This window comes from Lacerta agilis, chromosome 12 (genome assembly GCF_009819535.1).
Source record: "Lacerta agilis isolate rLacAgi1 chromosome 12, rLacAgi1.pri, whole genome shotgun sequence".
Lineage (NCBI taxonomy): Eukaryota > Metazoa > Chordata > Lepidosauria > Squamata > Lacertidae > Lacerta > Lacerta agilis.
Window position 1 is genome coordinate 20,477,134 of NC_046323.1, and position 25,451 is coordinate 20,502,584.

The 25,451-nt window shown below is 44.1% G+C and overlaps 1 protein-coding gene across 3 annotated transcripts in view; it reads left to right on the forward strand.

Moving 5' to 3' along the window:
* The first annotated feature begins 19,192 nt into the window (after nucleotides 1-19,192).
* Nucleotides 19,193-25,451, forward strand: part of CPVL (carboxypeptidase vitellogenic like) — a 62,053-nt gene continuing 55,794 nt past the window's right edge. The window contains exon 1 of one of the 3 annotated variants that reach the window (XM_033165501.1): nucleotides 19,193-19,215. The gene's annotated coding sequence lies outside the window, so the exon portion shown is untranslated. Of the gene's footprint in view, nucleotides 19,216-19,750; nucleotides 19,871-25,451 lie in introns of those variants that run through there. The other 2 variants (XM_033165499.1, XM_033165500.1) reach the window with 2 other exon arrangements.

The following is a 25,451-nucleotide window of genomic DNA, read 5'->3' on the forward strand; positions in this document are numbered from 1 at the left end:
AAAGTGTGGGGCCAGAAGGACTGCCACTATTCCTTCTTAGTGGTACCACCCTAGTTGTGGAATGGTCTCTCTAGAGGTGCCTTCTTTATGGTAATTACAGCATCAAGTGACGACTTCTTTAAAAATTCTATGAAGCTTAACATCTGTGTTTTTAATATTCTGAACCACAGTTGATATGCTTTATATTAGCTGGTCATCTGCTTTATTATGTTATAACCATGTTATATTCTATAGTGTATTTCTATATTTATGTCAATATAGAATTAATAATAATTATGATCATCATCATCATGAATGGCAGACTTCTGCAGCTTCTGACTATGAAATGGACCAAGAAGGCTAGGACACCTATTTCCTATGTCCAACCAGAGGAGAGGTACAAGCTAGGTGTGAATGTCAACCCTCAAAAGCATTTCAGGAGGCAAGGTTCCAAGGTTCAGTCCTTGAGTGAGACACACAGAAAGAAGCAAGTAGGGAAGCAAGCCGTGGGAAGTGTATTTGTGGAGGTTGCTCTCTCTGGAGCTATTCCTCCACCCATGTACAACCTGTATATTTGCAAATCATTGCAGATTTTATAATATGGTCAAGGAGCTGTCAGGCATGGAATGTCCGGAATGAGGAATTAACTATTGTCAAAAGTACACTTAACAAGTTAGAGAAAGGTATGTCCATCAGTCCTATGAATCTCGGCTGCTCCTAGGTGTGCACCCAATGAGGCAGTTGCTGCAACATAGAGGCCCTAACCCTGATCTTGGCTTGTGTATCTCCCCTATCCAAACTGCACACAAGCAGGCAAAGACTATGCCTGTGTGTAACCTGTTTCTGCTCCCGCTTCAATCCTCTCCTGGTCCTGGGAGACAGTGGAGCAGAAGAGGTAACAGGTAGAAGTGTGGAAGCCAGCTCTTGACTCCACATCAGCCAGACCTATCCTTCTCCCTGCACCTGTTATTTGCTCTCCAATCCTGCAGCTTTTCCTGCCTCTGCCTCTTGTCTCCTGGCTGTTACAGGTTCCCCCAGTTCACTGATCCTTTATTCCAAGTCAAGTCTCCAACCCCCTTCTCCCGGTGCCCACTCAGTATCTAGCCAGTCCCTGATAGCCAGTCTACCATAAATCTTCAGTGGCCTCTTTCCAAAGAAATCCAAACACAGGTAAGTGCTGTACCCCTGGAATTTATCACAATTTGGGGAAGGGATGGGCAACAGTAACTACACAAAAGGGGAAACTCCTGTGTGAGTCCTGTGTACACAATCCTTCAAAGGCCTAACTAGCCTGCAGTCAAGGTAGCTCTGCCTGGATGGGAGTTAATGCAGAGGGATCAGTTCACAGCGTGAAGACATATAAGTAATTGTGACTTAATGTGGGAGATTTAGCAGTCAAACCCAATACATATTCGTGTTAGTTAGCATGAGCACAGAGCTGTATTGCTGATAGGCAGAGCCTTGGACCACAGAAATGTACCGGTAGTTGGCAGAGAGGGCTCTGTGTGATGTCATTCCCCCTGCTCTCCTGAGGGAAAAGGATCATGTAGTAATTTCCTGCTTCTCTCTCTCTCTCTCTCTCTCTCTCTCTCTCTCTCTCTCTCTTAGACCAGCCATATAAAAGGACATATGTTTGCTTGCTCCAACTATAGACAAATGGCCGAAGTTGTTTCTACTGTAAATTTAAGTATTTTACCTGCTGCTGTAGCTGAGAACAAATACAAAACTATGAGTAAGTAAATCATGTTTTAAAATTACTTTTGAGTCAGTTGTCTGGTGCTTTGTTAAGATGGATAAGAAAAGGGGAGCCAGCTTGCTTCACAACTGGACATTCAAAAGAGGGCAACACAGCCTATTCCCATATACCGTACTTTGGTGTTGCTGCTAAGGGTGGGACTTTAAACTCTGTTCAGCTCACACACATGGGCACCTAGAAAGATAAAGCTGTTGTTGTGATTGTAAAATCTGCACTGATCATTGATTTAACAGCATAGCTACTTTCTAATCCTCATTTGTATATAACATAAGCAGACTGTGAGGCTCAAGGGTCCTTTTAGCGTTAAACGTGAAAACGCACTGAAAAGACCACTGCACAATTTAGCCTTGAGGCTATATTTTTATGGGGGTTTCTCATTGTAATGCACCTCCTTATACTTTCACATCACACATTTCAAACATTGTTTCCATAATCTTTAAGAGGAACTCTTACATTTTATGACTCCATCTCATTCATGTAAAATATGAGGATGAAGCCTCCCTTTGACTCAATCATAATATGTCTGACAGGCAATTGTTTTTGAGTGAAAGCAAAGGAAATGTAAAGTTATGTGAGGAACATTTTTGTCAAGAGAGAGAGAGAATCTTCCAGATGGTTGGGAAATAAGTAATTATTCATGTCCACTTATGTTTGAAATGTTTAGGTTTCCTTTCCTTTCCCCTCCTTTTAAATGTTTCAAACTGAGAACAATTTGTCACCTAACATATTGTTATGTGTTTGTGGGGGTCAGATTCCTATGAGTTTGGTGTGTTTGTGTTAAATCCGTGGCCAGCCCATTAGTCTCTGCACTCGGTATATGTTAGAACAGGCATAGGCAAACTCGGCCCTCCAGATGTTTTGGGACTAAAATTCCCATCATCCCTAGCTAACAGGACCAGTGGTCAGGGATGATGGGAGTTGTAGTCCCAAAACATCTGGAGGACCAAGTTTGCCTATGCCTGTGTTAGCATTTTAAGTCCAGTGAGTGGTAGGATTTAATTAAGCCCTTTGTGTTAAGCTGGATGCCAGATGTATGCCTGCATGTTAAAGTAGATGCAAGACCCATGTGTGTATTTGAGCTGTATGCTAGGCGCTGTTAACTCTGGAATTAGCATGTGTAGCTTGTCAGGGTAATGGGTCATTGGCACAACAACAGATCAAAGTGATGGAGCCTCTGCCTGCTTTAGGTTAGCAGAGTTAGAGTAATCTGGGTGTTATGTGTCCTATTGGTGTAGTGATGGTGGCAGGACACGGGTGGCGCTGTGGTCTAAACCACTGAGCCTCTTGGGCTTGCCGATCAGAAGGCCGGAGGTCCATCTAAGGATCCTTTACCCTTGTTGTTGTTGTTCAGTCGTTTAGTCGTGTCCGACTCTTCGTGACCCCATGGACCAGAGCACGCCAGGCACGCCCATCCTTCACTGCCTCTCGCAGTTTGGCCAAACTCATGTTAGTAGCTTCGAGAACACTGTCCAACCATCTCATCCTCTGTCGTCCCCTTCTCCTTGTGCCCTCTACCTTTACCTTAGTGGTGGTGGCACTTCTTCAGATAGGAAATGCTTGGGCAGGGGGGGGAGGACAAAAAATGGCAGGTCAGGGAGGGCTAGTTGGGGGGAGGAGAAATGTTCCTATTTTCATCCAAGGAATGTTGTAGGGTATGTACTTTTCATAAAGCCATCAGGTATTGTTGTTTTGCACAGTGAATGTTTTACCGGTATTTGAAATAAGTGGTGTGAATTTGTAATTTTTCTAGTCCAGAAGAAACCTATTGAAAACTAGACTTCACCATGTTGATGGCAAAATATGTTTTCCTTTAATTTGGGATTTTAACTTTTTACCCCCAAGTCAAGTTAAAAGCACAATTTATCTGATTGTTTATATATAATACACACAATGCAGCCACTGAATTCAAGATTGCTAGGCCTGGAAGTGCCTTCATATTTTTTGTTAGTGCCAGTGAAGAGTTTTAGCTGTACAGTATATTTTATAAATGTAAAGTGTAAATATGACAAAGAGGGGGTTTTTTTTGTAAGCATATGCATAATATAGATATACTTGTCAGGGAGCTGTGGTTGGCACTGGCTCTATGGCAAAGTCACATTTATAGGTGCTTGCTATATGAAATGCCTTTGCCTAAGAATGGAATACAGGGGGAAATTGCATTGAACATTGCTTCTTCTATCACTGTACCATTATAGGAAACCATACCTGATTAAATTCTGCCTCCTGGCCTGCGTAACTTTGAAAGGTACAGGGACCCTTTTACACAGATGCATGTCATTTGGCATATGTTCACACCATATCTTGATCCTAATAAACTTACTACTTGGATTTAAGGCCTATTGTTTTCAAAAACATTGCCTTGGGCACAAGGCTGTAGGTGGCATGAAAGGATATTGTTATCGTGACTAATTTATGAATGCAAAATAGTCCAAACACAATGATATTATATAGTTGCAGTTGGGTAGCGATCCAGATATTGCCAGCAGGCACTGACAATGTTAATGGCTCTCTCTCTCTCTCAACAGGCCTTTAATTAAATGTGAAAGGACAACATAGTCCATGGTTCTCTTACTATAACAGCACAGAGACAGACTATTAACCATGTAGTCTTAGACTTCTGCAGATGAGGCTCAGAATTTGTTCATAACAGAATAAGTTGCATAAATTGTTTGCTTACATTTAGAATTTTCATTTTAATAGCTTACAAGAATTTAATGATAGCAGTAGTAGCTTGCAGTAATCCAGCAAATTTGCACCAATTTGGCGCAATCCAGCAGGATATGAATGAATGTGGATAGGCTGTCTCAGACCCTCCAAGTGTCCCCATTTTCCAGGGACAGTCGTCCCTGATTTACAGAAGCCGTCCCAGTTTCTGATTTAATCCTGGAATGTCCCGCTTTTCCTTAGGACCTCCCAATTTTCATTGGAGAAATGTTGGAAGGTATGGTATGATGTCCCTATTTTCATTGGAGAAATGTTGGAGAGTATGGAGTTATCCGATCCTCAAGCCACCTGAAGGCAACTCTGTATATGGAAGTTTATTTAAAAAATGTTCAGTGTTCAATGTTTTATTAAACATTTATTTTATACATGTTGGAAGCCGCCCAAAGTGACTGGGGGCAACCCAGTCAAATGGGCAGGGTATACATAGTAAAACTTTTATTATGGAATAGGACGTCACTGTTTCAATTGGAAAAACGTTGAAGGGTATGCTGTCTGTGTAAGTGCAACACCTTGAACAGGCAAGGGCCCATCTGCATGCACACATTTTATGTGCATATGATCTTTCCAACATCCTGCTGAATGCTTATGGAGGACAGGGAAAAGAGGCACCAACCCGCCTGCCTCCTCTTCACAAGTTCAGAGGAGCTTGTGCCCCCAATGAAATTTCATAATTAATTATGCACTAAAAGGGATGAAAGGTACACCAAAATGGCTGTAAATAAGCAGCTACATGTAAATAAAATAAGATAAATAGGTTATGAGCTCCGCTGAAACGAATGGATCTATAAATATAATGGGAATCACGTGGTCCAGTCCTGCACAGATTCTAGGTTAGTAGAATATATCGTATTATATTAATATAACGTATTATATTAAGAATGTATTTTCCTCATTGTGGGGTGCTCCAGAATGGGGTGTGTGTGTGTATGTGTGTGTCTGTGTGTTGTACTCCCCCTCTGATTTATCATTATAATGGTGGAATGTGATTCAGCCAACTCATCTAAGGCCTTGACTTTGGCCTATAATCATCATGGTAATTTGTCCTTTTTTAATTATTAGAGCCACTCCATACCTACCAAATGCCTCTATTGAAGGCAGTTCCATAGAGGATTCTGAACGTGCATGCAATTTGTGGCATGTGGCAATGATGTATGTGAGACACATGTATATGTCAAAACAAAATAAAATAAAAAATTCCTTCCAGTAGCACCTTAAGAGACCAACTAAGTTTGTTCTTGGTATGAGCTTTCGTGTGCATGCACACTTCTTCAGACTATCCAGATGTGACTTATGACATCCCAGATGCAGCTTCTTAGAACAGGTGCAGCTTCTCAGTACATGTATATGAACTGAAAAACCTATATCTCAGTGATCTATTGTAAAAACTTGACTTTGAAGTTTCCTGAAAAATCCCTATTCGGAGATGCCTTCCTTCCAAACTGGGATTTCATAATGTGTTGGTTGTGAAGGGGTCGTTAGAAAAACTCAGTGCTTTTCTGATTTGGAATAGAGGTACATAAATTTGGCTGGACAGAAGGTCTTAGTGATCAAATAGTGATCAAAGCATTTTCTCTTCGTGTAGCATCCATGTGCCACCATCAATGTGAAGCCATATTCATATTGCAACTTGCTTATATAATTCTCCTTGTTTTTCTAAACTGTGAATGCTTTTGCCACATCTTCTGTGTCAAGGCTGTCTAAACTGATATGCTCCGCAATGCCTATTAGTGAAAATTAAATGAACTTTTACTAATGCAGCACTAATGACATTATTAAATATCCATTCAAAGTGTTAAACACTTTGTGCTCGGGAACACAGAGGGCTGCCAGGATGGATTTTGATGTTGTTGGAGCAGGTTGTCATGGGACATCTTATTTATAGCACGTTGGTTGTGTTTATCTTCGACATTGCATTGGGGTCGAGGCTTCACCCAGTTATTTCTGTCATTAGAATATGGAATGATGAGCTTTAATATAAGCTTCAGTTGCTGAAAATAAGATGCCCCTTATGACATTCCACAAATAGAGCAATTTCCTTGGTCAGCTGCAGTTTCTGTGGATTATTCAACTGAAGCTTTGCACACAAAGAAGACACAGGGTCGTCTTGTCTGTTAATGCAGAAGAGCCTCTGAGACTCTGTTTCTACCGCAATTTACCTATCCTCTAAATGGCATATCCTATCAGGCTAGAGAATACAGATGTGCGCCAGTGTCGGGGTTTGGGTGCTGGAGCTCCTCGTGCACGGCCTTGGACTGGTTATGCACGAGGTACCAGTTGCGGGGAAAGCGGCCAGCGTTCCACGTGCTTTTGAGCACGGTCGCCGGCCAAGCCTCACAGTCTGAAGGATAATGAGTAAGCCAATTGAAGACTCTGATGGTGTGTGAGTTTCTAGTTGCCTTCTTTAAAGAAAAGTTGCCTCGTGAAATAAAATATATACCCTGACTCTGAATAGACGGACCAGTTTAAAGAAATAAAATTTTTACTTTACTCCCCCCTTTTAACCCCAAAGGAAGACAGACACCGGTTGTATCTTTAGTGGCTTCGGCAGAACCCGCGTAGGCTCGTCCCCTAAGCTAAGTTCTCCTAAGCTTAAAGACCCTGCGCGCCCAATCTTCCGCGAGGCTAACTAAATAAACTAAAACCGAAATATCTTCCGCAATTCTAGCCCTAGGCTAAACCTAAAGAAAACCTAACTAAGGCTAAACCGAATGATCTTCCGCGACCTAACTCTAACTAAAAGAAAAACCCATCCAACCCGTCCAGCCCGCTCCTAGTCCCTTAAACTAAACTTGACTTCAACTAAAACCCAACTAAAAGAACATAAACGAACTTCTTCTAAAGAACGTGCGGTCTCGGTGCCTAAGCGGGGTGCCTCTGCCTTTTATTAGGGAACAAACGTGACATCATCATTAGTACTTTAACCAATAAAATCACTGTTGCTGCCCTCCAAAAGGGCGGGAAGCAAGTTTAACGCTCATTAACAACTTTGAACATGACCGGATCTACAAAATGAGGGCGGATTAATCTTGTAAGTGAATCACACTATTCATTCATGCTTTCACTTTCACTTTTGCGCGCAATTATACCAAAAGTAGACCTCGAAAAACTTATAAAATAACCAAATAAATATGAATCCATGGCGGATCCGTGAAACGTATTCCGACATATCATCTTTCTTTTTTTGTTTTAAATTAAATTAATTTTGTTTTAGTTATATAAAAAAAAATTAGAGATATCATAAGCATTTATCTGACATAAACATTACCATTTGTTTTGATATAGAACTCGACATGAAAGGGCAGAGCATCAACAGTGCCAACAGTGTCCACATCAAAACTGTGATATAAACACCAGCAACACTATCAACATCCACCCTCTTCATAAGAGGAAATACTTGTACAATAATGTAGCAATAAAGTCATGAAAATAACAAACCACTAGCCGAACATAAAAAATGATCGATCCGATACACTGTAAACCTTTAAGGCATATATAAATACTTCAATATGTAGTGTAACACAACAAATTACCTTATAAGCATGTATACTTTCGCGTGCAGCGTAAAACAACAAATTACTCCCCAAACACAAGAGAGGACCTGATACAGGTCCAAAATTAAAAATAACGGATAACGACTGCCCAAACATAAGAGAGGTCCCGATCCGGGACCCAAAATCAAAGTATAACTAGAGCTGGGGCTACATGGCCTACCCAGACCCCTCCCCCATTTTTTTTAATTTTTATTTGTAAAACCAAGGAAAATGGATAAGGAAACATAAAAGGTGTGTGGCTCTGAGGCTACAGAATCGAGGGAACTTTAGATTCTGGACTTACCACAGCGACCACAGGTAACGGGGAACTAGGGTCCGATTCCAGAGAGGGGATTTAAGTCACCTATGTACAAGTGGTTTTTCGCCACAAGAGGGGATTTAAGCTACCTACATAAAGGTGTCCCAGCCAGGATGAGGATTTAAACCATCTACGCAAGGGTTTCCAGCGAAACGAGATGGGATTTAAACCAGCTACATAAGGGTCTCCCATCAACAGCAGGAAACAGAGTGAAGGGAAGAGCTGGGAACCTGGTTTACTGCCAAAAGGTAGCATATAGAGGGGTATTCTTCAAAGAAAATAGGGGTACCAAAAGGGTAGGACGCCACCAGACTTGACATATATATCTTGAACAAATCCGAGAATGACCAATTCTTTGACCAAAGGAAATATCCCAAATAAGGCATATAAGAGTTACCACATTTTGAACTACAACTTTTGCAAGCACAACGTGGAGATTTAGGATTATAAAACATATATGCATGAATATGTCTATGACTAGAACTGCACAAAGACGATGCTTTGACCTTACATAAACATTTCCATATCATCAAAATTGTGACGCTCTAAATGGAAACCATTTCAGAAAAGCTTTGCATATATAAACATCCATATCATTAATTACCAAGCTATATGGAAAACACATGTAATATGCGAGGCGGATATTTCAAGAAGCATACAAAGGTAAATATGCAATTTTTACAAGTACAATATAAAGTACAAGACAGGTTTAGAACTGCAAAATGGTGTTGGAGAGGAGGATGAAGACGATGAATGAGTTGCCGGTCGTCTTCTTCTCCGATTACACACGACCATGTAGAAGAAATAGTCCTGGAACTCAGGAAAAGTTCATGGAGCTTAGGAAAGTACTGAAACATCGAGTTCTGAAGAAACAACGATACCTGTAGAAGAAAGGAGGTTAAGCAAGCAAATCAAGGTGATCTGCTAGTGAATGCAGGTATGAGAGTAACTGGAACAAATCTAGGCAGCCAGGAACCAAGGGGCTGCCCAGAGGTAAACAAAAGGCATAGGTTGAGGATAGTTGAAGAGTTGCTGCATTTGACACTGGAAACTAGTGCAGTCAAACAACGAGGTGGATATTCTCAACTTGGTTCCTTAGCTCTCCAAGGGCGCACACACCTGGCAGGCACCCAAACAGCCTTTTCTTCAAGGGCAACGGCAGCATACCCACGACCCCAAGTGATGAGTGGAACTGGTCCTCGCCATTCAATGTCAGGCAAGAGGCGATAAGAGACCAAAGGTCGAGGAAGCTGTTCTTCTTTCTTGAAGTGGAGATCCACTGGGGAATGAGGCTTGTTATGTGGAAAGAGAAGAAAATTTAAGGTGAACAGCACCTTTGCAACTGCCAAAGGGATCTCCGAGGCTGGAAGGTGACGTCCTGCGGTCTGTTTGTGGAGCAGAGTTTTGAAAGTGAGGTGTGTCCTTTCAATGAGAGCTTGGCCTGTCGAATTAAACGGAATCCCGTGGGATAGGGAAATATTCCATTGCACACAAAAGTCATTAAAGGCCTGAGAAGCATAGGCCGGGCCATTATCTGTTTTAATGGCTTGAGGTTTTCCCATAACTGAAAAGGTTCTCATGCAGTGCTGTATGACGTGCCTCGTAGTTTCTCCCTTCAGTGCTGTAGCCCAAATGAAACCTGAAAAGGTGTCCACTGTGACATGCAACTTAGACATTGGAGCAAGGGCTGGGACATGTGTCACATCCATCTGCCACAGCTGATTCGCCTCCGTGCCTCGAGGATTTACAGCGTCAAATGGCAAGCAGATAGGAGACTTGGAGCACGAAGGGCAGCATGAAATAATGTCCCTTGCTTGTGACATTGGAATGTTGAAGGTCTTGTGTAGAACCTTTGCTGATTGGTGGAAAGTTTCATGGCTTGTCACAGGATTGTCGAACAAGGAGAAAGCTAGAGTCCTGAGGGCAGCGTCTGCTACTGCATTTCCTTCCACCAGGAATCCTGGAAGGTTAGAATGAGAGCGCAAATGTGCAGCAAAAAAGGGAAATGAACGTCTCTGTAATAGTTCTTGAAGCTGCGCGAACAAATTAAAAAGATTTTCGTCCATGGACGGAGACAGATAAGCAACTGGAAGCGATGATAACAGTCTATATACATACTGAGAATCTACAACGAGGTTGAATGCTTCTGTAGTGAAAGTTTGAAAAGCGAGAATCACTGCTGCCAGTTCCGATCTTTGTGCTGAAAGTTGTTTCTCTGTAAACACAGTTTTCCATTGTCCATCCTCCCGCCAAGCAAGGACACCATAGGAAGAGGAGCCATCTGTGAACAGAGTTTTTGCAGTGGGAATGGGTTGAAGCACCAACATAGATGAAAGGTGATAGTTTACTTGTTGCAACAAAGTGAATCTTTTGTCCTTAGGAGGATTATACAAGAATGAACCGACAAAATCTGCAATAGCAATTTGGAAATTATCTGAAAACTGAATCAAAGTTAGTACTTGTTCTTGAGAGAAAGGAAGGTAGATGGAAAGCAGATCATTTCCACTCAGGCGAATTGCACGGCCTCTGCACTTAACAAGGAGATCAGCAACAGCGTCCATACTGGGGTACACATTCCTTTGAGGCGTGTGCGAAAGATGAATCCACTCCACGATTGCCACCTTTGAGGAAGTATCCGGAACGTATAAGGCTGCTGTCGGCAATCTTGGTGTAGTGAAGATAGCACATGAAAGAGCGCAGTTGGCTGTTGGCACACGATCTACAGCTATTTGGTGCAGTTTTGTGTTTACCCCTTGTAAAGCAAGACGCATCTCAGAAGTGCATGGAATAACATCTGAAGGAGATGTATGTCCCTTAAGAGCAGAAAACAATGGCGAGAGTTCAGATGTTGGAACTGCTAGAGACTTTCGAGCCCAGTTTATCTGTCCCAAGAGATGCTGCAATTGTGTTAAAGTAAAGGATTCTGGAATGACTATGCTCGGCATCTCTGGCAGGGCTGTATCTTGAAGCAGTCTGTGACCCAAGTAATGAAATGGAGCAGTGCGCTGTACCTTTTCTGGGGCAATACAAAGCCCAAAAGAGTTCAGGATGCGCGTAAGATGCTCAATATGATGCTCTGAGACCTTTTCTCCATGGATCAAGATGTCATCCATGTAATGACAAACTTCTAAGGCTGGATATTGTGCTCTGAAAGGCTGTAATGCTTTATCCACAAAGTTCTGGCAGAGAGTCGGCGAATTCACCATTCCTTGAGGGAGTACCTTCCAAGAGTATCTGGAAGCTGGTCTGGTGTTATTGAACACCGGTAGAGTGAAAGCGAACTTTTCTTGATCTGCAGGTGCCAGTGGGATGGTAAAGAAACAATCTTTAAGATCGATGATTGCAAGCTGATGGTTTCTAGGAATGAGGTTAGGGTTAGGAAGTCCACATTGAAGGGGACCCATTGGAACAATTCTTTCGTTGATCTTTCTCAGGTCTTGAAGCAAACGCCATTTTCCACTTTTCTTCTTGATGACGAAAATTGGAGTGTTCCAAGGGCTATTAGAGGGTTGCACACGATCCTGGTGTAGCAGCTCTTTAATTAGGGCCTCTGCTGCAGCGAGCTTTTCTGACGTCAGCGCCCATTGGTCGACCCATACAGGGGGTCCTTCCTTCCATGTGAGTGGAAGAGCATGTACTGGCGCTGATGCAAAGGCCCACATCAAAAATGTGTATGGACAACAGTTCTTGCTTTAGACAATAAGTCTCTACCCCAAAGGGTGATAGGCACATCCATAACAAGTGGACGGAGCTGCACCATGGAGCCTGAGTCTGACTGGAAGGTAATCGGATGCACGCTCTGGTGGGCGGGTTCGAAACCTCCGACTCCGAAGACTTCCTGGGTGACAGTCGTTGCCCACTGGTCAGGCCAATCTTTTCTGGCGATCACTGTAACATCTGCGCCTGTATCAAAAAGACCCTTGATCTTTCGTCCACCCATTTCTAAGACGAGATGAGGGCGTTCTTCTGTAATCTTGATTAGCGCCATTGCTGTCTGAGGAGGCAAAGAGTCTACAGGAGCTGTAGGCGTAGAAGTAAGCAAATAAAGTCTGGCAATTTCTAAACCTTTTGTTAGGACACAAGGAACAGTTGAAAATCCTGGAATCAGCAACTGCGATGAATCTGTGATTCGAACTAGGCCTGCAGTCAATGTGACTGTGGCAGGGAGGCGATCCATCCTAGGCAGGATAAGGCAAATTGAGGTGTCTGGGAATGGACCACGAATGGATGTTGGCAATTGCTGAGCAAACCATGGATTTGAAAAGTAACAGTCCTCTGTTAAGAAGAGTGGTATACCTGGGACAGAAGATTCTTCTTGTTCTTCGTTGGCAGTGTCTGAAGATATCTTTTTGGCTTCGGGTTTTTTGCACTGCTGAAGTTGGCAACTCTGAAGCTGCTTGGCGTTGAGTTGGCAAACTTGAGGTTCTTCCGTTGGTAAGAGTTGCTGATGCTGTTGAACCTGCTGGCATTCAGTCAGTTGTGCATCAAACTGACAGGATGGAGCTTCTTCTTTGACACGAGGCAGTCGAAGTTGTTGTTCCTGATAGTTGTTTGGTTGTGGCGGGCTGAGCTTAAAAGCTGAAGGTGACACAAAGGTGTGGACATTGTTAACTGGAGTGATGTTGAAGCTTCCACAAGAGGGAGCTGGCTCACTCACTTGCATTCTTTGGCCACATGGAAAGTGATCATCAGCTGGGTTGCAACTTGAACACTGCTGTTTCATCAAGGGCAAATGTCCTTCAATGACAGATTGACCTTGACTCGAAGGTGAATAAAGCTCAGGTGCTGCAAGGTTGACTTCAGTAGGATGTCTTCTCAACGTTGAAGGCAATTCTGCGATCAGAGACTTGACTGTGATTGCTTGCTGTGAAGCAGGATCAACATCAGCAGGAACTGAAGGGCGGTCAGCAGAAGGTGAACTGAATGCTGTGTTCTCTACTGGAACCCTTTGAATAGGTAAGGCAGATGATGAAACCTCTGGAACCTGAATGCTTGATGAGGTCACATCTTTTCTCTGGACATCTGGAGAGTAGATATCTCTTTGGATCACTCTTTTTTCCTGATGACCTGGATAAGGAGTAGCGTTGTTCACCTTTCTGGGACGATTGACCTTCATGATGTTCTTGAACTTGTACCCTATTGTTTTACCGGGGCCGGGGCGCGGCCCGCAGAACCGTTTCCCTGAACTGGAGATGAGGTAGGTGATGTATTTTGTGGATTCAAACGACAATCGTTCGCCCAATGAAATCCTTTCTGACAGATGGGACATCTCTCTGGCGGCTTGGCAGAAGGCCTTGGCGTTGTTGTGCACTGCGACCGGAAATGCTCATCGCCTCCACACCCATAGCACTTCTTGACTGGCGTAGAGCTGTCTTGACGTGGCATCTGTACCGCAGCTGCCAAGAGCTGTGCTTTGTAGGAGTGGGTACCGACATTCTGGCAGACGCGTAGCATCTCAGTCAATGTGGCATCTGGACGAGCTGCAACTGCTGTTAGGGCATTCTTGCAGTCATCATTGGCATTTTCAAAGGCAAGTTGTTTTGTCAGCATGTTTCTGGCATGACGATCTTCTATCTGGCGTTCCACTGCAACAATCAGGCGATCCACGAAGTCCCCATAAGGTTCTTTTGGACCTTGCCTAACTGCAGCGAATCCTGATACTGAGCTAGCATCTGTGCGATTGGGTAGTCTGCGCCAAGCTTTGACTACAATGTCTGCTATGGTGACAAGTGCAGCATCAGGTATGGCTAGCTGTTGATTGAGATTGGAGTAATGTCCTGATCCTGTGAGCATATCTTCTGTGGCAAGTGGCGTTGCACGTCTGGCTGCTACTTCTTTCCACTCTTGCAGGCACAGAAGAGCATCTGTAGGCGACAGGAAGGTGCGAAGAATCAACTTCCAATCAGATGGCAGAAGTCTACTAGTGGACAGTCCTTCAAGTAAACTTCTAGTATAAGGAGCTTGAAGTCCATTTTCGCGTATGGCTTTTCGCAGTTCACGTAGTGTTTCAAAAGGAATGGCTTGATATCTTGCAGGTTGTCCTCCATTAGCACGAATCACTGGAAAGATGTGCATTGGATCAGCACTAAAGTCTATTTGTCCCAAAGCTGCTTCTAAAGCTTGAGTTCTGCAGATGGGTTGCATTGCTGTTGGATCTGTAGGTGGCATCAGTGAGTTTAAATCTTCTTGATGCTTTCCAAATGATGAGCCACTAGATGGTGCTAAAGAGTCTTTGACATCTGGATGCCTTGAAGATGGCTGACTATGAAGACAAGATGGCTGACTTGAAGTTGGATGAAGACAAGATGGCTGACTTGGAGTTGGATGAAGACAAGATGGCTGACTTGGAGTTGGAGCATAAGGTTGTTGGCTCTGTACTGCAAGTCCTGGCATCTGGATCATCATTGTTTGGCTTTGCTCTTGTCTTGGAATCTGCATTGGCATTGGAGGTGCTGAAGGGTTGGTAAATTGCTGTTGTGCTGCTTGCATTGAAGCTTGGATTGCTGTTGATTGGAAATCAGCTTGCTGCAAAACTGGAGCTGCTGGCTTGAGCGCGGCCTGCAGGGCAGCAGGGTTTGCTGGCAAAAAAGCTGCTTGCTGCTGCTGCTGCTGCTGGATCGCTGGCAAAAGCGCGGCTTGCGGTGGAGGAAGCGGGACCGTTGCTTGGAGCGAGGTCCGCGGCTGCTGCTGACTTGAAATCGCTGGCTGGTAAAAGGCCTGCGATGACTGCTGAGCGACTGGCGGTGGGGCAGTCCGCGGCGGGGCTTGAAAGGCCGACGGCGTCTGCTGCACTGGCACAGGCGGCAATGAATCTGGCAATGACAAATTGGACAAGGGCGAGTGCGTGTACGACAACGGGGCCTGAACTGGCTGCTGCGAGGGGGCCGAAAATGGCACAACCGCAAGCGGCAGCACAGGGGCACTATTAAAAGCAGTATTTCCTAAATTCACTGTTCCATTAAGCAAAACATTTCTTGGAGCGATTTGTTGAAAGCAGTTTCTTACTTTGCTCCATACTAATTGTACAGGAATTCCGATTTTCGGGTTGGCCATAAATTCTAACCCGATCCTTTCCCATGAGGCTAAATCTTTCGTTCCTTCCTTAGGGACCCAGGGACAAATTTCCCCAATGGTTTTAACTAAAAGCTCTACTTCTGATTCAGAGACAGGGTGACCATTTCTTTTCAAAAGGTACAATAAATCTTCACAAAATTTTACTTGAGCAGTTGAGAGTGAGGAGCCCATTTTTTTAACACTTTTCAAAACTTTTCCTCCCCCACCCGTAGGCTTCTACTAGGGGACACCGGTTCTACCCGTAGGCTTTAACCGAAAAACCTGGCGCCCGTAGGCTTTAGCCAGAAAACCTCCGCCCCCACCCGTGGGCTTCTACTAGGGGCTACTGGCCCTACCCGTAGGCTTTGACCGAAAAACCTGGCACCCGTAGGCTTTTGCCAGAAAACCTTTCCCTCCCACCCGTAGGCTTTTTCGGGAGACACCGGCCCTACCCGTAGGCTTTGACCGAAAACCCTGGCACCCGTAGGCTTTTGCCAGACCCTGGCACCCGTAGGCTTTTGCCAGAACCCTTCCCACCCGTAGGCTTTAGGGAAGACCTTATCCTGCCCGTAGGCTTACACTAAACTCCTTGCCGCTCTACCCGGGGACCCCTTGGGGCAAAAATACACGCGCGCAATTTCTATTTACACTATTTTTGGGCAAGCGGTGGATTCGCGCTACTGCAGCGAAATCCTGGATAAACCGGGCCGTTATACCTCACCTCTCAATGTCTGTTTCCGAGCCACTTCCGATATGTTGCCTTCAACCGGAGTCTTCGTGGAAGCGATTTTTGACTACGCTTTGCCTCACACGGGGCACCACTTGTCGGGGTTTGGGTGCTGGAGCTCCTCGTGCACGGCCTTGGACTGGTTATGCACGAGGTACCAGTTGCGGGGAAAGCGGCCAGCGTTCCACGTGCTTTTGAGCACGGTCGCCGGCCAAGCCTCACAGTCTGAAGGATAATGAGTAAGCCAATTGAAGACTCTGATGGTGTGTGAGTTTCTAGTTGCCTTCTTTAAAGAAAAGTTGCCTCGTGAAATAAAATATATACCCTGACTCTGAATAGACGGACCAGTTTAAAGAAATAAAATTTTTACTTTACTCCCCCCTTTTAACCCCAAAGGAAGACAGACACCGGTTGTATCTTTAGTGGCTTCGGCAGAACCCGCGTAGGCTCGTCCCCTAAGCTAAGTTCTCCTAAGCTTAAAGACCCTGCGCGCCCAATCTTCCGCGAGGCTAACTAAATAAACTAAAACCGAAATATCTTCCGCAATTCTAGCCCTAGGCTAAACCTAAAGAAAACCTAACTAAGGCTAAACCGAATGATCTTCCGCGACCTAACTCTAACTAAAAGAAAAACCCATCCAACCCGTCCAGCCCGCTCCTAGTCCCTTAAACTAAACTTGACTTCAACTAAAACCCAACTAAAAGAACATAAACGAACTTCTTCTAAAGAACGTGCGGTCTCGGTGCCTAAGCGGGGTGCCTCTGCCTTTTATTAGGGAACAAACGTGACATCATCATTAGTACTTTAACCAATAAAATCACTGTTGCTGCCCTCCAAAAGGGCGGGAAGCAAGTTTAACGCTCATTAACAACTTTGAACATGACCGGATCTACAAAATGAGGGCGGATTAATCTTGTAAGTGAATCACACTATTCATTCATGCTTTCACTTTCACTTTTGCGCGCAATTATACCAAAAGTAGACCTCGAAAAACTTATAAAATAACCAAATAAATATGAATCCATGGCGGATCCGTGAAACGTATTCCGACACGCCAGCTGCTGTAATGTTTGGAAAGAGACATGGGAACTGTACATCTGTCAATGTGCGAATGATTGGCGAATAATGCGGTGGAAATCTTACCAGAATAAAAAGCCTTGATTTTGTCTGCCAAGCGCTGGGGAATTATCTTTCTCCCACAAAAAGAATAATGAAGATGACATCCAGTGTGAATAATCTGAATCTGAACCACATCTGGATATACTGCCTTTGAAAAATTTGAACAGGCAGTGCCTAGCCATTGCACGGAATAATGATTTTCTGAGAGTTAAGATTTAGAGTTTCATGTCATTAAATAACTGCTGCAACAAGACAAACGCTTGCTCCTCTGAGTTGAAACAAAGGTACTTTCTGCGTTTAGCCAATGAAAGGATGCTCAATGCATGACTTGGAAGCACATTGAATGTGCTGCTGGCTTCCACAAAATTTCTAAGTGTTGCACAGGAGGATTAAGCTGCAAGAAGCTTAGTTGAGAAGGCTAACACCTAAGAAAAAAACAAAACTGCTTTCAGAGCTTTTCCTTTGTGTTCCAAAAATGATAGTGAACAAGGGAAGAAAAACAATGAAAAGGTGATTGGAAAACAGGAAACAAAGAATTGACTCAAATGGTAGGAGAGAAGATTCTCAGGTGAATAAAAAAAATGCTGACCTACAACTTGCAAGCACACCAGGACGGTTACTATTGATCTGAGACGGAGACAAGTGATCTATTGAATAGTTACAAATCAATGGCATGAAAGAAAATGCATGCGGTTCTTTTCCAAGCAAGTCAGCTACCTGTAACTCTTAACTAATAGGGGCACACAATTGCAGGGTCCTAGCTAGGGGGTGATGAGGTGGGCCCCCGCCAGGAGCGCAGGTGAGGAGGCGGCGCAAAATCGGCTAAAAATATGTCCATAAATATGTCTATAAATAAAAATATTGAATATTGCCTCATAATAAAATGTTTCTAATAGAGGGTGAACTGAATGGGTGGAGGGGGTGGGGTTTGGAGGAGAGGCAGAAAGAGCTAATTTGTCCACGGCTCACTTTCTGCCATCAAGGTTGCTGATGATACAACCTTGATGGCAGAAAAGTGAGGAGGAATTAAAGAACCTCTTAATGAGGGTGAAAGAGGAGAGCGCAAAATATGGTCTGACGCTCAACATAAAAAAAAACTAAGATCATGGCCACTGGTCCCATCACCTCCTGGCAAATAGAAGGGGAAGAAATGGAGGCAGTGAGAGATTTCACTTTCTTGGGTTCCATGATCACTGCAGATGGTGACAGCAGCCACGAAATTAGAAGACGCCTGCTTCTTGGGAGAAAAGCAATGACAAACCTAGACAGCATCTTAAAAAGCAAAGACATGACCTTGCCGACAAAGGTCCGTATAGTTAAAGCTATGGTTTTCCCAGTAGTAATGTACGGAAGTGAGAGCTGGACCATAAAGAAGGCTGATCGCCGGAGAATTGATGCTTTTGAATTATGGTGCTGGAGGAGACTCTTGAGAGTCCCATGGACTGCAAGAAGATCAAACCTTGTTGTTGTTCAGTCGTTCAGTCGTGTCCGACTCTTCGTGACCCCATGGACCAGAGCACGCCAGGCACGCCTATCCTTCACTGCCTCTCGCAGTTTGGCCAAACTCATGTTAGTAGCTTCGAGAACACTGTCCAACCATCTCATCCTCTGTCGTCCCCTTCTCCTTGTGCCCTCCATCTTTCCCAACATCAGGGTCTTTTCCAGGGAGTCTTCTCTTCTCATGAGGTGGCCAAAGTACTGGAGCCTCAACTTCAGGATCTGTCCTTCTAGTGAGCACCCAGGGCTGATTTCTTTAAGAATGGATAGGTTTGATCTTCTTGCAGTCCATGGGACTCTCAAGAGTCTCCTCCAGCACCATAATTCAAAAGCATCAATTCTCCATGGACAAAAATCTCCATGGACAAAAAACTCCATGGACAAAGACAACAGATCAAACCTATTGCCTCACAGATAACTGACCAATTGCCTCACAGATAACTTGGTTCTGCCCCACCTCTCACCACACGCCGTTTTGACGTACTGTTTCTTTAAGAGCAGAAAGGAGGAGGTGAGTGGGGCTGTCAGCTGACAGCAGCAGTGGCTGCCGATGCTTTAACACAGGGTGAAAACAGGGCTTTCTCCCGTGCAGGATTCTAACTGCGCTTACTCAGAAGCAAATCCGAGCCCAGCAGCGGGACTTATCTCTCAGTAAATGTCCTCGGCGCAGAAGTTTTAATTGCAAGCATGTTGCGCAGCGTCAGCTCCTGAGACCCGGCCTTTCATTGCAGACCCCCTCGCAGCGCGATCCTATTCTGCTCTCCTGTTGGGGGAATTCCTCCCAGTTTATTATTGCAGAAATGAAGTAATGGGGGAGGGAGAGGAAATGTGCTCTGTTGGTTTATTTATTTATGTAGACCGGTTTCTTTAGGCCGGGGTGGGGCGGAATCCATGCTTATTCCGAACGCACAAAGCCTAAATAATGCGAGGCACTCCTCGGGATCCGCCAAAGGCGCCTTCGCTTTCCCAATGGGCAGGCGCCATAGGCAAAAGGGGCGGACAAGGGTGCTTCTCCCCCCGCCTTCCTTTCCAGGGATCGCGATTGGCTGCATGCGAGCTTGTCGCTTGACAGCTTTCTTGCAGGGCTCTGGTTGCCGGTGGGGGTCAGCAGATGATCTGCAGCCGGTGAGTGAGGCCGGGAAATTTGGGGCAATGTCTCTGGGCAGGTAAGCGAGCGCTGTATGATAGATGCGGCGCATTTAGGGTAGAATCCGTAATAAGACAGCGCCGGGGGTGTTTTTCCTTTTGGTTAGGGGGCTGACTAGCTCAGTCCAGGTGCTGCTGCTGTTTGGAAGGGCCTCATATTGAGCTCTCATGTGTTGTTGTTTTTTTAGGATAAAGCAGAGCAATAAAGCGCAAGGTCGCCTCCGTGCGGTTAATGGTTGTCGGAAACCTGCCAGAACAGCAATGGTTAATTTCCAAAAAGAAGGGTGCCAGGGGTTGCCCACAACTGGAAGGCGTGTTTCTCAGGAAGAGGGAAGGCTTTCTTCCAAATCCGGCATCTCGTGTGTGTGTGTGTGTGTGTGTGTCAGTAGCTGGTGATGGTTACTGGCTGACAAAGGCAAAAGTCATTTTAAAGTATGCTGAAACACCCTCGCTCTTCCTTGTGATCTCTCCTGTTCCAGCGTTTTGGAAGCTGAAGGCCCCCACTTGAGGCCTGGCTTAAATTTAAAGGGCAGGCTAAAGCAGGTTTGCTCCAAAGTAAGTTCAAATGAGTTCAATGGTACATCGTAATAAATTAAGAATGATTTGTGGAAAGGGTGGGGAATGCTCAACTTCTTTTTAATCTGCTGCCGATAAATAATAGCACTGGAAAGGAAACCATCATTTGCAGAAGTTAGGAAAGGCCGAAAAGCGCTTCCTTGTTGCACAACTGACTTATAAAAGCCGGGTTAAATCCAACCTTAATTCACAGTTCTGTGGCTGCATGTTTTGCTTAGGCTTTGGGTATGTCAGCTTGCATCAGGAAACGTTAAAGAACGATAGATTTTCTAGCTCTCAATCGGTAGCGAGGTCCAAGCGGCCCCAGCCTTGCGCAGCTCTGGACCCTGTGGCTGAGCAGCAAACCCGCAATGAGAAGTTCCAAAAATTCACGGTATGCAAAATTTGCGTTATTTTATATGGCGTAAAAAGCGACTGATGTTGTGAAAGGCAAACTAAGAAGTCCAGGCTCCCCTAGAATCCCAGACCCACACCAGGCATGGCTCTTTCTTCTTCCAATGCCAAAAACACTCCGTCATCAGATTCTGCTGCTACTCTCTGCAGAGGAGTCACTGATGTTTCTAATATGTAAGGAAATCCTTTTGCAGTAGTGCTGTTATATCCCCGGTTCCTGGGAATCTGACTCATAAGCCAGAAAGCATATACACACACACCAGGAAAATGCACAGGTGCATTGTTGCAGCACACATTTTGTGCACAAATTATAAGCCTGTGTCATATTTTTTTCCTTTGGAAAAAAGCCTTGCTGTCAGGTCACTGTTGTCTAGCTCACTTCTTAGGCAATTGCCTCAGTGTGTGTGTGTGTGTGTGTGTGTGTCTGAGAGGAGATGATGTGGCTCCTATATGGTGAGCCTAGAAATAAAAAGGACTTCCAGGTTGGGAGGATGCCAGAGGGAGAGAAGAAAGATGGATAATGGGGTAAAAAGCAAATAGAATGATGAGTGGCACAGCAAGAAAATAGATCTGTGCGGTGCTGCATACCCCACCCATTTTTGGATCTGGTCCTGCCCACCATCAACATACACTCCCCAACAGATTATCCGTGACTCTTGACACATTTCTTCCTCGTTTCTTTTCTAGAACAAGGATGGACAGACACTACACTTGTGGAATCTAGGTTTTTAAAAAATTACTCTTTTGCTAAAACTCCTAAGCCCATCAGCCGGAGCCCAGCGCAAAATGGTGGGTCAGAATCAGATAAGGAGCAGGGTCAGGCCAGGGTTATTCCTGGGATCATGTAGAGAATCTAAGGGGTCCCTGCCTATAATGCTATGATAGCAGGTTATGGGATGTGATGATTCTTGCTATAAGCTTCCCACTGCTGTGAACCTAGCATGTGGTAATGGAGCATCTGCTTTAGTGGCAAGCTGGAAAGTTCTAGAATTATAGGCCTGGTTAAGGCCCAGATTTAGAGGCCTGGAGTCCATTGGGAAAGAATGGCTGCACAGGTAGCAGATTAGAGGTGATTCAAGGACTGGTGAGAACTTGCTGTGCTGAACAGATCAGTGCATTTGGGCTGGATTTGGCAACCTTTCTTCAGTGTACATACAGTGATTTAGGTTTTCTTCTGAAAGAAAGGCATTCCACACCAAGCTGGTTTATGTGCGATTAGCCTACACTGAAATAGAAAACCTTGTATATATATCTGGCAGCTCCCACTGGTGGATTGGCAGAAACACCTGTTGGGAAAATCCCCAAGGAAAAACTCACACATTTGTTTTCGGAGCTAGAAAAGTATTCATACCAAAATCCATTCCCTAAGTGATCTTTACTCAGCAGCCTTATTTTATTTTAAAGAAGCCTTACTTTAAAAAAAAAAACAGTTGGTAGTAAAGAACCTCTTTCTACTCTTCCCCTAAAATCCCCTAGTAGATTCTGATCTGTCTTTGGTCTCCTCCTCTGCTCTAGCTCATCCCAGTGTCCTGAACTGAAAACAGCCAGTAGTTATCATTGCCTGCGCTAATTTTGCTTACAGGAAATACCCAGATCCCAGGAGCAGAGCATCTCCTCTGCATGCAGAAATTCCCAGGTTCCATTCCTGGCATCTGCAGGTAGATTTGGGAATGTCCCTTGCCTGTAACCCTGGAGATTCACAGTACTGGGCTGGATGGATTAATGGTCTGCCTTGGTATTGTTGTTGTTGTTCAGTCGTTCAGTTGTGTCCGACTCTTCGTGACCCCATAGACCAGAGCACGCCAGGCACACCTATCCTTCACTGCCTCTCGCAGTTTGGCCAAACTCATGTTAGTAGCTTCGAGAACACTGTCCAACCATCTCATCCTCTGTCGTCCCCTTCTCCTTGTGCCCTCCATCTTTCCCAACATCAGGGTCTTTTCTAGGGAGTCTTCTCTTCTCATGAGGTGGCCAAAGTACTGGAGCCTCAACTTCAGGATCTGTCCTTCTAGTGAGCACTCACTGCCTTGGTATACTATAAAGCAACTTCCTATGTGTCCATTCAAATTAGGTTGGCTGGGTTTTCTATTACTTCAGGCAGAATCAGGGCAAGGTCTTAGAAGCACAGACACAACTGGCCTTCCTGAAACCATTGCTGTAGTAGAGCTGTCACTGTTGGAGGATAGCCATGACAGTCTCTGGTGACCTGATTGTCAGTACAGCCCTGTCTCTGTGACTAGAGCATTTACTTATTTTTAAGTATCGTAAAGGATGGGTGAATATAGCACTGTAAAAAATATATGGGGAAAATAGTACATATAGGGCTTCCTGGCCCTGCACATTCGTTGTCCTTTCAAGATCACTTTCTTTTAAGGGGGAAAAGGGAACTTGTTTTTTGAAAGTATGTGACTTGAACACATTCAAGAACATGCTGTTTTCTAATTTTGGCATTTAAGGGCCAGTCTCACTTCTCCACTGACTTGTATGGGGAAGTAGTTGCAAGGATAAGGAACTGATGCATGTCCTATTCATGTCTGTAAAATTAGTACAACTGTTGGTGCTGGATCAGGGTTGGTACCATAGTAATGGTAAGCAGCCTGCCACTTGTGAAGAGGATAAGAGTATTTCTATGTAAACTGCTGCAGTTTCTACTGTTTGAAATATTGACCTCCAAGTCTCAGTTTGGCAGCTCATGATTCTGGGAACAGCAAATACATCTTCTGGGCAGGAGTGTTTTTCAGCCCATAGGCAGCATTCCTTCATGGCTAGCTTTTCAAGGATCGCTATAAAACACATACCCATTCATACATCATTCACACAAAAAACCACATATGCATTCATATATACACCTATGCATGTCTTCAGTCATTCAAACGGACACACAGTCATTCACTTGCTGTCTTTCTCAAGCTCACACTCATTCTCTTTCACCTGCCCCCAGCAGTTCGGCTTTAAGAAAAGATGATTCCTATTAAGGGGTGTGTGTGATTTTTGTGGAGAGCGCAATATATTTGAAGGAGAGAGTTAACCATTTACTCCTCCAGCTTTGCAATCTTGGGAAACAGACAAGGAGTTAAAAGCTCAGAATGTGTAGATCTGCCTTTTGTATTCTAGTTCAGTGTGATCTTTGGAGGAATATTACATCCACTTGGCTCCTTGGATTTGTGCTCGAGAGGGAGAGCCTTAAGCATCATTGACTATTTGAAACAAAAGAGTTATAGCAAAACAAAATACTTCTGTTTGTTTTTTTGTTTATTAAAAAGCCATGTAGCCTAGTTATGTGGAAGATGCCCTGTACCTATGAGGGAAGTCTGATTTAATTTGGATTTCAAGACGAACTGCAAAGTTTCAACTTTCCAGAGCAATACACACATTGGAACATAGCCGGATAACATGTTAAAGAATGCATATACCAGGAGAGGTGTATAACTAAAATCAACGTAGAGAAATGGATTATGTTAGAGAAAATTGCTTTGCTAAAATGTGTATATGACACAAAACTGCATACAAGAATGTATATTAGGAGAAATCAACACTAAAATTATGGTGACTTTTCACGAGGACTTTTAAGAAAAACAGTTTGCAAACCGATGTGGAGAAGTGGACGTAAGATTAGAAAAATGGTGGAATGGAGAGAAACCAAAACCAGCAGATTCTTGTATTCTTGCTTCTACATCTTGTGGTTCATATGTTAATATACTGTGCCACAATCAAAGCATAGGTGATAGACAGCAAAAATATATATTGCTGTCAAACAAATCCCAAATGAATGAATGAATTTATTTTTACGGCCACAGACCAACTTACTTAAACAAATCTCAAATGAACCACTTCTGCCAAACCATAGGTACAGTTCCAGAGTGTGTTATGGCAGATAGAGGCGTTTATCATTTGGAAAGACAGGCGAACTAATGCCAGTGTACTGGAAGAAGCAAAGATCACCAGTATCGAAGCAATGATTGTTTAACATAAACTTTGTTGGATTGGTAATGTGCAGATGCCTGATTATTGTCTTCCAAAGCAACTACTCTATTCCAGACTTTAAAATGCTGGAAAGTGTAATGCTGGTGGTCAACAAAATAGGTTTAAAGACTATCCCAAGGCAAATCTTAAAAAATGTAGTATAAACACTGACAATTGGGAAACACTGGCCTGCAAGCGCTCCAGTTGGAGAACAGCATTTATTAAAGGTTTCATGGGCTTTGAAGATGCTCGAACTCAGGATGAAAGGGAGAAACGTGCTAAGAGGAAGGCACACTTGGCAAACCCTCACCATAATCAACTCCGTAGCTATCAACTTTCCCCCCTTTTTAAAAGGGAAATTCCCTTATTCCGAATAGGATTCCTCGCAAGAAAAGGGAAAAGTTGACAGCTATGATCAACTCCTGCCCAGAAACCTATGTCCCCACTGTGGAAGGATGTGTGGCCTTCCAGTCACTTACAGACCGACTGTTAAAACTGTGTTTATGGAAGACAATCTTACTCGGCTACGAGTGATCGTCGAAGAAGGCTGTCATACAGCTTGATCAGATGGTCACTTGATAAAAGCATTGTCGAAAGTATGGGAAAGGAACAAGAAGGGATAGGTGGTTTTGGGGTTAAGTAATGGATGGCATATTGAGGCTCCTAGCC